At 43.3% G+C, this 15,696-nt stretch overlaps 1 protein-coding gene across 12 annotated transcripts in view; it reads left to right on the top strand.

The window, feature by feature from the left end:
- The window catches only part of KALRN (kalirin RhoGEF kinase), a 484,636-nt gene that overhangs the window by 137,791 nt on the left and 331,149 nt on the right, over positions 1 to 15,696 (top strand). The window lies entirely within an intron of this gene.

Below are 15,696 nucleotides of genomic sequence, written 5' to 3'. Positions count from 1 at the left end.
TGGCTATTCTGGTTTCTTCTCTTTATTTTTCCTTTCTTTTTATAAAAACACTTTCCAGTGTCGTGTCATCCCGGGATATCCACTGGCTGTTGGGTGTCTCTCATACCAATGCGGACATAAGTCCCATCCGTGCATCCAGAGAAAATGTGCTGTGAATTTTCTGTTTCCCATGAGTTGGGTATTGAGGCACAGCTGTAAACGACAGCCCAGGTAACCAAAGGGTAAGTTACTAGGTTGTTTCTAAGCAGGGAGAAAGGGGAAGAAAAAGAAAGGACACTCTTGTTTAACAAATTATTCTGAAACTTTTCCTCATAATCTTAATTATTAGTTCCTCACTATTTCCTTCCATAAGTAATTATGAAGAAGAACAGTCATAAATTATAACTTAATTTGCCCCAATTAATGTTGGATGATCAGAGCAGTTTGCAGAATTGAGTGATTCAACTGCACTAATGGATCATGGTGAAAATGGGTTTCTGTCACGTTATATAATGCTCTGTTATTGTCTTTAGCTCAGCCCATGGGATGTTAGAAAATCTCTTGTTTGCACTTGCTTGGAAGCTGAAGTCTGTCTCAGCTTGCTAAGCAAATTACGTGGATTTTCTCCTCAATGCTGTTACCAGGAACCTTGACAAAGTCCAAACCAGGAAATGGCTGGATTTCTCATTCAAGAGTTATCTTTATGGCAAAAAACCAGTATGAACTCATTACAGATAAGTGTATTTACTATGTCCTTCCCTAAGATCATGGTCTTACATATTAATTTTCAGGACTACCAATTTCCCAATAGTTTGACTGAGATCTGCAAAAGCCATTGATAAGAGTCTTTTTTCTGTCGTGGGACTAGACTGTTTTTAATTACCATGCTACAGCTTTATGTGTAGCAGAATATTGACTGTTTAGAAGACAGGATTAAAAAAAAAAACCTGTATAAAATGTACTTCTTTTAGCTTGTGCCACATTCAGATTTTCTTCTTTTGACTTTTAATCATGCAATTTAGTAGGATAATATTTTCATTAAAAAGTGAGTCTTCCTGTCTTCTTTTCTCTTTTTTAAAATTCATTGTCCTCATTTTCACTAATTATCTGTCTGTTCTTACCCCAGTTCAGTTTCAGCTGGAAAGGCCTGGTGATTCTGAGCTGTCACACAATCTTTGTCTCTTAGGAATGTCCTATAGAGTGCATTAAGTTCTTATAAATTCCAGTTGGGTTAAAGGAAGATCATAGGATTGTTAAATTACCCTGTTTTCAAGAAATAATATGTATCTGTGACTTGAATAAATATGTATTCAGCCTGAAGAAATGATAAGCATTGTCTTCCAGATGACTCAAGTTCTCTAACAGGAAGCTTCTATAAAGAGATATGGCTCCAGCCTGGAGAGATTGGAGGTGAGCACATCTCTTTATGACTTCTTGACTGCCTTTCAGGGCAAGTTCCCTCATAACAAGATCCAGGTCTTGGCCTAAAAAAGGCCTTGGAAAGGCCTTGGAATTTGGCCTTCTATGCCAGAAGAACATGTGGCTGGGACTCACTGTACTGGAGATGCATCTGAGACCCTGGATGTATCTCCTGTCTGGAGGAACAGATTTGACTCGAAGCTACAAGTCCTGTGTGAGACCTGGTTTCCCTCACAGGACAGCAGGATGAAGGACAAAGATAACCTAATCATGAATAACATCATATAACATTTCTCTGCTGCCCATTGCTATTTTCCCTCATTTTTGGTATGCATTTCTTTTTCATTTCTTTTGCCACATTATTGATTAGTTGACCAAATGTAAAATCACAGACACTATCAAACCAAGTATTCCAGAGTAGGAAGCTGTGGCACGTCTGATTAGTCTCTTCTTCAGCTTTTGGTCCAGATGTGACTCTCTCGCTGGGAACAGGAGGAGTCTTTCTGAAGCTTTCTGGTTTTTAACCACACATCAAACACGACTGACTGCCAGCTCCCTCTCCATGTGCTGCTTAGCACCTCACATGCAACCATCTGGGACAAGCATTTTAAATGAGAGGTAATTTGGCATCAGTTTGGCTGGTTCACCTGGCAAACAACTGATTACTCCAGATTTCAATGTGTAGGTTTTCCTATTGAGGACCAAATTTTTATTCTCATTTCACTGAACATGCCACACCAAGTTGGGGCATATGCCTTAAAATGAAGGTGATGGTTTTGGTGACCAAGTGCTCTTGCTTTGCAAAAACCGTTTTACAGAAGATTCGTGCTGTTGCCCCACACTGCAGTTCCTTTCTGCAACGGTGTTGGCAGCCTTCAGGCTCATAGATGGAGGAGTTACTTGCTCCAGTACCCTGGTGATTAGATATGTGGCTTCATGCTTTATTTTCAAATCTGTCAACTTTTGGAGCTGTTATTGCTCAGAAATTTAGTGCAGTCTTTGTCAGATATAAGGAAGACGTGAGGAGGAATAGATCTGGGCTAACACCCACTTTGTGCTTAAATGCCTCTTCTACCAACTAGACTCTGTACCTTCTGATGATCACCACTTGCTGTGGTGGGAATTTCAGGTCTAATGAAATGGTTGAAAGCTCAGAATATTGGAAATGTGTAAACACACTTCTGACACAGGCATCTTTTTGAAGCGTATAGTAAAAATACCTGTAAACACCTGCAGAGTGGAGGATAAGCAAGTGCCAGGTTCAGTCCTGGTCTGTGCCAGGGCAGACAGGCAGTGCATGGCACAGGGCTCTGCACAGGGGACAAGGGTTTATCCTGAGCCTGTGATAACCCCCTGCATGACCCCAGTGAGGGACTTGGCTTTCCCATGCCTCTCTCCCTTCACCCACACAGTAGATTTACTTTAATGTTTTCCATGGTGGCTGCACCAGAATAGGAGCAACCCTGCTGAGCTGTGTGTGTTGAAAGCTCAGGGATGACTCAGACAAGCTGGTTTTCTTTCTGAATTTCTGAATGCAGTATTTGCTACTCTGATTTCTCACTTCCTTCACTAAATATTTGCACCGAGTGCTGGGTTGCAACTGAAGGTCTTCACTGGGTCAGAACAGGGCAGTGGAGCAGCTGAGAGTAGCTCTCTCTGACCACCATGTGCTGGAAACATTCTGAGGCTTGCACTGCTGGTAAATTAGATTACACCCAGTGAAGTTCAAGCAATCAGCAGACTAATTGCTCAAGACTTCACTTGGCAGCAGTGCTAATGTGTGGCACTTGAATATTTTCTCACTTTTTTAGAGATGGACATTTTCTTTCAAGAACAGCTTTGTATCTTTGCTTTCTGCTTTTCAACTTCCCTCTGAGTAAACCGTACAGAAAAACACCCACTTAGCACTGATGGTAAGAAATTTTCTTGGCCAGTGGAAAGACAAGATGCTGCCTCCAGGCTCTGTGGCTGCTCTCGGGAGGCAAGGAAACACGCTGTCCCCAGCATATGGGTGAACCAAGATGCTGGCAGACTGAACGATTTGCTTGTGAACACAAGTTATGTCAGTAGCCAGGATTAAAAACCAAATGTTTCTGGCTAACCCTGATAACCATTATCCTTCCTTATCTTGGGACCACCATGGAAAATGTCAGAGCTTCCTGGAGATGAGAGCTGGCACAGCAAGACCCCAGGCAGAGCCACTTGGAGCTGGGGGAAGATCTCACATGCTGGGCCAACTGCAGCTTTTTTCTGCCTCACTGTGACATGGGTTACTTCCTTCACAGGCTTTTGGAGAGGGTACACCAAGGAAGGGAAGGCTGTTGCCTTCCAAGGAGTAAACTGCAAGTGTAGATTCAGTGCTAATTTCTAGAGAGTGTTCTGAAACGAGCCTCCAGAAAAGACTGGGACCTGCACTGATGTCTGGGTGTCTCCATCATCTGCTATTTTTTTGCAGGATAACAGTTAAATGAATGGTTAGAAACATCCCATGTTTATAAGGCAGTCACTGTTTCTTGGGACAAATTAATTTATAAGCAACTTTGAGTAAGATATAAATCCTGAGGCTTTTAGCCTTTAGATTGTCCATGATGGCGTTATTTTAATGTTGCATACCTCTGTGTTACTCTTAGCAGACAGATATGTGGTCTTTTTTTTCTTATCCTAGAATAATTTAATAAGGGAAAGATAAAAAATGAAATGGGCTTTCAGTATCAATTTAATCTGCAAAGGGCTTTCAATATCAATTTAATCTGCATTTATCAGTAGTACTGATAGTAGTACTAGCCATAGCTGTGTACTCCTTCCCTGGTATCCCTGGAGGCTCTGCATTGTTGCTAGTGTGCCTAAACATTGATTTCCATACTTCAGCTGTCTTGATTTGCTTTGACATTTAACTCAGTTCTGAATTTTCTGATATTTTTGTTGTTGTTGTTGTTGCCTGGAATAATTACAACTTCCCACAAAATGCTGCTTTTGCTTTCAGATATCTGAATTTACTCAACTTAGATTCCAATTTAATGTTATTTTTTATGAAAATCCAAGTAACTATGCAAGGTCCTGTGCTGTAAATGGCAAGGAAAATCCATTTCTTCTTATAAGGAATTAAAATAATTTGCAGAGAGACCATGATGAAAGTCACACAGAAGTGTGGAAGTGAAGGATGGTTTCAGAGGGATAAATCTACAATTCTCTGAATACTGTCAAGTGCTGCTCCTCTCTGCATCAACATGACAAAGGACAGGGTTTAATCCAAACTCTAAAGCCACGAGTATTGTGAGGGCTCAATTTTCCCTCCAGACCCAAGCAATTCTGCCATCCTTCCATGCCATCTGTACAAGGCCCTTCCCCTGACGTGGAGCAGCCTGTAGCTCTCCAGGACTGGGCTCAGCTTGGAGCACTGGGAGAGAAGCCGAGCTCTCAGCCTGCAAGCAGAAACACTGCGTTACCGGTTGGGAACTATTTGCGTTCTCAGATGAGGATGACTCAAATAGCACGAGCTGTGACGACTGTGCTGGGAAAATATCATCCGGAGGACGGAGTGAGCCACAAGTACACCCATTCCTTCTCACTGTGCTCGTTTCAGAGTCCCCTTGGCAGTTTATGAAGGCAAGTCAGCAGTGGCTTGTTGCAGGAGCAGCAGCCTTGCCTTGTGTGACTGTGAGTTTCTAAAATCTCCAGGCAGATTTCATCATCATGGGCAAGACCTTGGCTGGGGCTGGCTGGGAAAGGATTGGCAATTGCCTGGCACTAAAACACTGAGTGATTGACGGGACTCCTTGGGAATGAATATGTCCTAAGCAGCACAATTAGCATTTGAGGCTGCACTTGCTTAGCTTACACCTGAATACATAAAGAGATCCAGAGAACAGAAATACACCTCTCAGCACCATAACAGCCATAATTGGCCTGATGTTACATTGATCACAGCGCTCCTTAATGATGAAAGCCAAGCGCGCTGCTTTGCAAATCAACAATTTTACACTTAGCTAAAAATGTTAGCATTTGGATTTAATTAAACACCCTTGCTTGTCCTTGTTGGAGGGAGATAGCAAAGGGAGGAAAGCCACAGTAAAGCTGCAAGGATGGCCTGGCAGGACTGCCCTTGCAAGCAGGCACCTCCAGCTTATGAAACCAGCATGGCAAGGCCGGGTGTGTAAACCTGGCTAATATTTTGGAATGTTCCTCAGAACTCGCTAACTCAGTACATCTGCAAATGCTGGCCGTGTTCCCAGCCTTTATTTTCAGACCACTTTTCCTGTAAGCTCTTATGCATTATCTCTTTGGTTGCAATCAGACATTAACTCCCAAAGGCACAAGGACAGATGGGGTGGTGGGGTGGTCAGCATTAGTGCACCTGTACACGAAGGAATGCTTTGGGACAACTGGGTAACGGAGCAAACATTCCCTCAGTTTACCCACCATGAATCTGTGTTTCACAAACAGCTCAAAGCTAATGTTTCTGCAAATCCTTCGCAAGGCTCAAGGTGACCATCACACTGGGTTCCACAGAGCAGCCCTGTGTGTATATGTTTGACTGGTGGCATCCAAAACCATTTGGCACAGGAGCCCAGAGGAAAGAGCTGGATGTACTGGGGGAGAAGCAAAGGCGTGGCTGAAAATTTTTGCTGTAGGGAACTCATAGAAGACATGACAAAGGATTAGACGATCTGTATGTCAACATGGTAGGAAGCTAATCTGTTCCTCTGCCCCTAGAACATCTTGTTTCTTTCATGTGCAGGACAGTGGGGCTCAGATACCTGATTAGGACAAGCCAGAGTTGCCATGAGGGAAACCTTCTAACCCCTACAAACTGAGGTTTACAGACAGACAGCTGGGGAATGGTTAAGTTACATGTGCGCACGTGGGTCTCTGTAAGTAAATTGGCCATGTCTGTAATGCAGCAATTTGCAGCTGTCAAATAGTTAATGTTAACTCAGCCTGTGGACTCATAAATTTTAGTTTAACGTGCAATTCTGCTCTGACAAATGTCTATATAAAAATAACACCTTCCTACAGAAATTATCTGCTATCTATGTGTAATCACATGCAAATCTGATTAATTTGCTGACTAAATTAAGGGGAACAGTTTTGAAAAATGGGTGTCTAAAGTTAGGTACATACTATTTATGTACCCAAATATGCAGTAAGATTTTAAGTGGTGCTTAAGTCTTGTCACTTCAAATTGCCCTTGGAGTAGCTTTTAAAATCAGATTACCTTTCTGGAGCCCTGAAGCACAGAATTAGATAAGTGGGTTTGAAAATATTGTCTTCATTTTTATTCCTTATTTTCTCTGTTGAAGCTGGAAATACACAGCCGCTCCAGGAGCAGGCGAGCAGATTTCTTTTTCATTTTTCTTGCAATCGTACAAGCCAAAAAGATGACAACTTAACTTCTAGATCCCAGCATGAGTTTGTAGACCTGGTAGCTGGAAAAACAAACCAAACATCTTTTTTACTTGTAAACTGACTGCATTTGATCTGGAAATCATTGAGATGCAATAAAAATTAACTCCATGATGCTGTTTTTATGGAGTCAGTTTTCCGAGTAGAACTACACGTAACAAAACAACCATTATAGTTGAATAGCAATGCTTATGAAAAGGACTGGGTTGGAAACACTGATGACAGAAGCCTTCTGTTTATCCCTTGAACAGCAGTGACAGTGGTAGTGTAAGCTATATCACAGTGTTCCCCAAACAATTGACATCCAAGGGACTAACTGGTGTTACAGCTTCAAGTACACTCTTTGGCTGGGTCCCTGATTTCTAGCAGTGGTGGGTGCTCCTGAGCTAGTGGTGCTGTAAATGGTTGCAGAACCACTAATCAGGTACTGGTAACTTAGTGCACCTCACTGGCACTTTTGTAGCTATGCTATTGCTAAACACTTTTTGGAAGCAAAGGGGTGAGGAGGTAGCTCAGCTGCTATTGCTTGCTTGGTCTCCACAGACAAGCTCACTGCTGTTCTCTTGATTACTGCTGGCTGTGCAGAGCTTGGACTTCTTTTTCTCCCGATCTTTTTATGCTGACATCTGTCTGTTGGACATCAAAAGGCAATCTTTCAAAGCCAGAAAGTCATATGACTTACGGAACACTTAAGTGATGATCTGCAGAAATGCGGGTGAGCTCGCCCCTGGAAGAGGCATTCTGCTGTCGTGATGCGTTAAAACAGCTCTTTGTATTTGGGCAATTACAAAGATTCATTTGAAAGTATTAGCTATCATCAGGGCTTGACCTCTTCAGAAAGTATTCTTTAGTCAGGGTTTTAAAGTGGATTTGGAAAGATAATTATTCTTGTCCCCGGGTAGAATCTGGGCAATTTATGTGTTCAGCTGACTTGCTACTTTGGCTTCAATGGATATTTATTCCATGAAGTGCATGGTTGTGCTGTGTGGCAGAGGACTATGGTAATGGGCAGATCAGATAGATGCAGACAGAGATACTACTCAGGGTGATACATCCTTAATTGTCAGTAGTCTTATAACAGGCAGTGTGCTCAGTACTGTAGCACTTCAGTGCAGGGGAAGATGACACTATTTATCTCACTGGTTTCTTCTCTTTGTGTGAGTTCACAAAACATTGGCAAAAAAGCTTCATTTCATGGCCATGAAAAGATTGCTTGTATCATTTAAGCCAGTATACCACTCAGAAAATTGAATTTTGTACATCTCCTGCCTGATAACTTTCTTTCTATAATATTTCAGTATGCATTTTTTGTTCCCAAGATGTCATTATTGCTTTATCCTGCAGCTTTCATTAGTAGCCAGTGTCGTGTATCTCAGCTTTCTGGAGTTTCTATAAATGGATATAATAACATCTGATAGGGCTTCCAAGGAAAAGTGGTAGAGAGGGTAGATGTATTTCCACAGGCTGAATTTTCATCAGATCACAAGATTCAAAGAGGCATTATTAAGAGGATATTTTTCTGGCTCTCTCAGTCCCATGTAATAACCCAGAACTCTGATGTTGGGTCAAATCCTGCAGTAGGATCCACCGGGTGAGGTATAAACCAGAGATCTGTGGACTCACGAACATGTGTTCCTCAGGAGCAAAAGCTCTGGGTGGAACATCATAGCTACTTTTCCAGTGCAGGCTTATAAATATCAGGTTTATAAAAGGCTATCATAAACGTCCTGTATCAAATACCTGGCCATGATACCTGCACTCTGCCATCAGTCAGCTCCCATGAAATCTGGAAAATGAAGTTATGTGTCTGGTTGTCTCCCACCATAGCTGGCTCTGGCCACTTTAAGCACTTTGGAATAAAAACTGCTCTCTGTGATGTGTTCATGCAGCTCTGCCAGTGCTGCTGACTGGACCCATAACAAAGCTGCAGGATGCAGATGTAAGAGGTGGTGAGGGGCATCAGCACAACTACTACTTCCCATGACTGACACATGCACGTTGCACCAGCTGGTGGTGGCAGAGGGGTGGAAACAGATCTTCTTAATGTGCACCTGCTAATATAAATTAATTATTATAGTAATGAAGCTAAAGCGTGATGAATCTATTCAGTCTATCTTTCACTCTGCTTTTCTTTGTAAGCAGGTAGAAAAACATCACTGCATTTCTTTCTTTTCCATTGTGCAGTTAGTTTGCTATTTCTGATTTGTCATCGCTCCTAATGTTTCATTGACTTCTGACTGTGACTTGTTGTTTATTCAAAGTGCTATTAGCACAGTAGTGCCTAAGAGTTATTGAACAACTAACATAATGGACAAGTCATACCAGCAGCAGAGCTAGAGCTTGCAGGAAAAGGTCATGGAAACCCTGGGCTGAGATGTAGGTTGGAAATGTGGACATGGTCTGTCCTTCTATCAGCAAAGCTAGAACCCAAATATGAGAAGGTACATGTGGTTCCATGTTTGTGTGGGAGAGCAGGGATGGCTGGCATGAGATGTTTATGCAGGATGAACTCCTGGCTGGGGAAAAATATAAAAATGGATTATTAAAACTGCTGCAGCCAAAGGAGTGAAATCTCGCCTGCAGTAGATGTGGGAGAAACTGTTTTCTCCTCATCTCTTATTTACTGAAGGTATTAAATGTCCTTTGGTTGACTTAGCTTGGTTTAGATTGGGATCTGCTCCTCAGTGTTGTACTCAAGGGAGGCTCGACAGCTGCCTGTAGCAAGATTCTACAGGCTGAAATAGGTTGTCTCAGATCAAAGTATAATTTCCCTATCTTTAGAAACCTATCTAATAAACTTTGTGGACTGACACATTGAATGGGACAATTTCTTCCCGCCTGGAATTGCTGGTTTTTGCAGAGCATGCTGCTCAGTGAAACCACCAACCAGTAAAATCCCTTCAGAAGAAGGGAAAATATGTGTGGGAAAAGGATTTTACAGTTCAGTCTGTGAAATTAAAATATCATTGCCAATATATTGCACTTTTGTCACCTCCATTAAAAGAAAAAATGCAACCTGGCAGTGGGCTGGAAAGAGGGCCCCCAGACTATTTCCCTGTGTTTCAGGGAGGAGTTGGATGGTCATCTGACTCCAGCTGTCCCCAATCTATAGAGCAGCAGCTTGCACCCTCTGGAGATCAGTCAGATCCCATTAACCTGTAGCCAGTTATTTGTGCAGCTCTGAGCTCCCCCTTAGTGAAAAGAAGGCAATTTGCTGCATTTAGGTGATAATCTTTTAGCCTATTCCATAAAGAAAGGCATGTTTAGGATAGAGAACATATTCCTGGTAACTCTGGTATCCAGAATCACAGTCCAGTGGGTTTAGTGGTGGATTTGGCAGTGCTGGGTTAACAGTTGGACTCGATGATCTTAAAGGTCTTTTCCAACTTCGGTGATTCTATGACTCTGTGATTGATAAGATGCAACTAAATGCATACCCTCTGTCTTTGAAACCTGCCCAGTGGCTTTTTGTAGCTCTACCTTCTGATGAGTATCATTTTGGCAAGTTTAAGGGCTGCTTGTCCAGAAAGAGATTCAGACAGCTCACGAGACTTTAATTCCAGTTATCTCTTTATATGTGTCTTTAGCTGGAACAAATTAAAGGAAAGCTGCATTTTCAACCTATTGGTGATCCTTTTGAATTCAACATTACAGTAACAACAGGTTATTAGCACAAAAATGTCAAGCTTCTGACAGCACTAAGTCTTAGGGCTGTAAACATTTATACTAGCATGCTAAAGAGATTTGGGCATAAGGGGCCATGCTGGCATCAGGGAGCAGCTGAAAATATGAGTAGGCTAACATTAGATTAAACAGAGGCAGGCAGTAATTTAATTGGCATTTATACATAGAGAGAAGGAAAAAATAGTAAGTTAAAAAAAGAAATGCGGCTAGGAAGCTTTTGGAAATCAGGGAGGTAATTTGCTTTCCAAAATGATTCACAGCATCTCGTGTTAGCTAATTAACAAAACAGCAGGTTTGTGAATTTAACTGCAGCGGGGTTAGGGCTCTGTGGGCTCGGTTCTCGTCCATGTGTTCGTTGGGATCTGTTCAGCCCCCTCGGTGCTTTTGCTCTGCTCTTTGGCATCGGGGGGAGCCTGGCCTCTTTCAGAGGGCAGAGTTACAAGTGGCTGCACTCTGCGATAGGAGCCAGATGAGGGTGAAAGGGGCAGGTGGAGAAGCAGGGGATTATCCATTGACTGGCATGACTCAGCCATCCATAAAATGATTTTCATTAATGTTTAATGTGTGTCAAAAATGTCAGCATCTCTAGGAGAGGCAGATAAATTATTTAGTCCTGTGAGCGTCTTGCCTTCCCCCTCCCACTGATGTATGTAAAATGTTTGCCCTGGTTTTGTTTGGATTTGGGATGCTGGTGGGGAAGTGATTGCTGTTAGACCCAGAGTGTTTCCTGGCCAGGCCTTTGGAGGAGCTGCTGCCACTGCCACTTCGCATTTCAGCGCTTGGGCAGAGAGGTCTGGGCAGTCTGAAGTCAGCTGCAAGTGGGTTATGCACAGGCCCTGCTGGTGGGCTGGGGCTGGTTGTAGATTGGTTTGCAGAGACCCTGGGAAACTGCAATAAGCACAGAAGAGTGGGGCGTGACGGGAGGTCCTGCTCCCCAGGTAAGGACTGTGGAAGGCAGCTCTTGGAGTAGCCCAGCATCACAGTGCAGCCCCTGAGCATTCCCTGTGCTCCCAACAGGCCTGCCTGAAGTGCCACTGAGATCTGCCTCATATCAGCTTCAGCTGGAGTTCTTTCTGCTGCTCTTCTTGCTGCCTTGGTTTTGCTGGGCTTGTCCAGAGATACATCACCCAGAGACCTGAAACTGCCCTGTTTGGATGAACTGTGTCCAGCTCAGGGGTGGGAGCAGCCTCTGCGATCTCACCAGGGCTTTGGCTGCTCTCCCATGTACCCCTCTGCAGGGACAGTTTCTTTCTCTTGCCTGCCCTGTCTTGCTTTATCCCTAACCAGGGAACTGATGCACAGGAAGGGAAACTCCCTTTTGAATTGCAGATTTAGGTTTTCTTTCATTCCTCTTTTTTTTTTTCTTTTCTTTTTTTTTTTTAAATCAGCTTCCCAGGATGACACAATAGCTGCAAGCTCAAATCATAAGCCCTGGCAGAAAGAAAGGGACCAAAGGAGATGAGCGAAGGCAGAAATGTATCTGGTCAGAAGGGATTTGAGGCGACGTGTGACAGGGGAAATGTAAGCCTAATTAATTGTGGGGTGCTGGTTTGTGAATGTTGTATGAACCACAGTCAAAAATGACTAATTTAAAACCCACTCTGAAACTCATATTAGACTCAACCATCCTTCCTGGACAGGGTTTTTTCTGAAGTCAATGGGAACTATGTCAGTCTGTTTGGGGTATGTCGAACTCTGTCAGAAAAACTAAAAAGAGAAAAGGTAGAGTGTTTTTAAATGTGGGGGGAAATGCAATTGCCTTGTTGTTTAGGATGTTTTTTTTCTTTTTTAAGACAGTCACAGGCTTTGGGACAAGGATCTCAATTGGCCTCTAATTAAAGTTGCTTTCTTAGTGTCTGGCATGAAATCCCCCTGAGAGGCAGATGTTTGCAAAGCACACTTGGGGCACTGGCATATGGTTCCTTTGTACGGCTGGCGTTTCAGCAAAGTGCCTCCTCAATGTTGTACATAATTAGATATTTTATTTTATTTTTTTGTCCTGGAGAAGTTACTGGTGGCTGGGGACCTCCAGGATGTGAGTGGGAGGCTTTCTGGGAGACGGATGGGAAACCCTAAGCACGTCACTGCTGTGTGACAGGTGCTGGGAGATGCCCTTTTGCAGCTTTTTGGGAAAAGCCTGTTGACTAAACCAATGCCAGTTAAAGGATATTATTCTAACCTACAGAATTTAATAGAGGATGGGACCCTGGGTACCCAGCCTCTACTGCTTCAAAGAGGGCCTGCATCCTTCCTGCAGGAATCCATCAGCAGTTCTAAACTTTTTATGGGATTATAAAATTCTGAGGAATGTTTCCATAAGAAACCCAATTGTAATTGAGAGGGGAGTGAAATGAAAAGAAAATATTTATGCACACTAGGCCTGGATAGAGACCATGGCTGTGTTTAAAACGTGACTTCAGATTACAAATGGCCCGTAGCTGTTTATTAACACCATAAAAGACTCTTGCATCTGGGTGGTCACTGATGTGTAGAGCAATCTGTAGATGGCAAGAAACTTAACCACTAAAAGCTCAAGGTGCTGAATATACTTATTTCCCTCTAGGGCAGCACATCTATCCCTTGTACACTTAAGAAATAAAACACAGGATTTTGTGTCAGATGATCTAATTTTTCCAGTTCTCCTAACATCTCCCATTCCCTCCCAGAAAGCCCTTTCTGTGATCACCAGAGCAAGGCTTTCCTACTGTCAGTGCCTCATTTTTGCCTGTCTATAAAAGTGCACTGCAACAGTTCCCTGCCTCAGAGAACTCAGAGAGGTTTTTTCAGACAAAATTAATTCATGTTTGAAAGGTGCTTTTGAGGTCTGTGAACCTGACTGTGCTTTACTAATGTGGGCAGTCATTATTTCCGTTCTGTAGAGAGGAAAACCAAGATCTGGCACAGTTAAAACAGCTTGTTCAGGATCATAAAGCAATTTAGGAGCAGAACCACAAATAGAGCCAAGTCTTTTGATTAGCAGTCAGATGTGCTATCCACAGGGCTACCTATAACGTCTAATTATTTTTCTAAGTGTAAGAACTGAAAGATCTCAGCCTGATTCCAAAGTCCTGATGAAAATGAAAAGGAAATGTGCAAAAGATTGACTCACAGCCATTGCATTCTCTTAGCATCTCTATTAGTGCATGTTTAAAATGAAATGAGTAAAATCCCCCATGGATGGAGTTGAAGCAGAACCTCCTCTGCAGATTGTGTATAAATTCAGCATCCTTCTGATGCTTTGAATTGTTTTGTGCTACTTATGAAAAGCAAAGCCTGGCTGTTGGCTTAGGTGGGATGCACAGGGTGGGATGTTTCGGCTTCAGATGCTGAACACTTCTTATTAGAGGCCACACGTGCACACAAGGCTAATGAATTTGCATGCTTGCTGCAAGCTGCTCTGTCTTTCTTGAGGCCTTGCCTATTCTTTGGCTTGATTTCAAGCTGAGGCTACTGTTTAAATGTGTGGACATTCAAAGGCTGTGCTGGGAGGCTCAGTGCTGCCAAGTACCTCGTGGAAGGAATAACAATCTCCGCAATTAGCAAGGTCCCCCAAACCCCAGCCCTGCCTCTCTCGGTGTTACAGGCAGGAGAGGGAAGACGTCTGCGCCGGCAGGGGCTGTCCCTGCGCAGGGATTCGAGCAAGGAGAAATCAGAGGGACCGACCTGTTGGTGTAGAGGGGAGAAAAGTAGCTGCTTTTGCCGCTTACACTGGCAAAACTCAGAAGTGGAGGGTAGCCTGTGGCACTGCCACCTGATAGCTGTGACCAGAAGGATATTTCAGAAAGCAGGAGTGGTGTGTAATTAATAAAAAGAAGGACAGAATAAAGAAGCACAGAAAAAATAATATTACTCTTGGACTGAGCCTAACTATTACATATAAATCCAACATTCATGTTTTAATTTTAGAATAAATGCAGCAATGTAATGCATGTGACTTTGTCTCAGCTGGGATAAAGAGTGTGGCATGTGGTGCAGTGGGATTAGTCTTTTGTGCAGACTATTTGTTTGGTGTCCATGGTTCTTGCAACTTTTGGAGCTCTAGCATGGATCTATGTGCCAGTCTGTACACTGGATCTGGTGGCTGGAGAAAGCAAACACAGGAGCATAGAGGGGCACAGCACCGCCATCCTTGCCCCAGTGCTAATCCAACCTGCCTTTCAGCCTGTCCCTGCCACACTCCAGCCTGCAGTCCTAAATGCTTCCCCTGAGACCAGGTATTACCTTATATTGGTTATTATGGAGAAGCATATAACTCTGGGTTAGTCTTCAGTAATAGCTGGTGATTATATTTACAGCTTGATTTTGTGGTTTTTTCTCTCTGGTGCTGTCTTTAGATTCAATTCAATTGAATCCTTCCTTCCTCTGTGAAATCTAAGCCTGCTCTTCTGCTGCCTGCAGTGGAGAAGGATGATAGGAGAGCCTTGCAGGCTCCTGGGGAGCTCAGGGCACCAAAATGATCTTTCTTTGCATCAGGGATCAGGCTGTTGTCCACAGAGGAGCGATCGGCAGATGCAGAGTGTCCAGCCTCATTTATCTCGGCCAGATGGTGCTAAAATACTAGTCCAGAGCACATGTTGCTTCTATTCAACCAAATGCTTGTGCCATGCTGTGGCCTCTCTGCCTTGAACCAATGAGCCTCGGCCAGCAAAATCCCAGCGGCAAAGGCCCCAGCAGCCCCTGGCTAAGCCCCTCTGCATGGCTTGTGGAAAATCAGAGAAATCAAACTGGGAAGGCTCACAGCCCTGCAGGGACAGACAATAGCCTGCAGGAAGGGGAGGAAGGGGTTAAAGAGGGTTTAGCACACACAAAAAGTAAATATTTGAGGCATAAATGCAGAAGGAAAGAATAATGGAGAGAGAAGGGCAGGAGGAGGAAGCCAGAAGTGTAAAGAGAAGAAAAAGGAAGATTATATTCTGCTGGAAAACAAAGGGATGTTTGTATGAGAAAAGCGTTGGGGAAATGAGGGTTCAGCTCTGCACAAACTTTCTGTCTGACACTGGTCAAGTCAATCTCTCTGTGTCTCAGTTTGCAAAGGCTACAATGGGAATACTAAAGTCTCCTTTGTTCTGCCTCTCTCTGCTCACATCAGACATTCCTTCTGTGTGTTGTAGAAAGCCAAGACGCTACAGTACTGCAAAGACAAATAAATTCCACTGAGACTTTGAGGGGAGAAAAATAAAAAGGTGGGAAGGCAGATAGGCTATGATAAAC

This window comes from Corvus cornix, chromosome 7, assembly GCF_000738735.6.
Source record: "Corvus cornix cornix isolate S_Up_H32 chromosome 7, ASM73873v5, whole genome shotgun sequence".
NCBI lineage: Eukaryota > Metazoa > Chordata > Aves > Passeriformes > Corvidae > Corvus > Corvus cornix.
The sequence above is the reverse complement of the archived record's forward strand: the minus strand, read 5'-3'. Positions and strand labels throughout refer to the sequence as shown.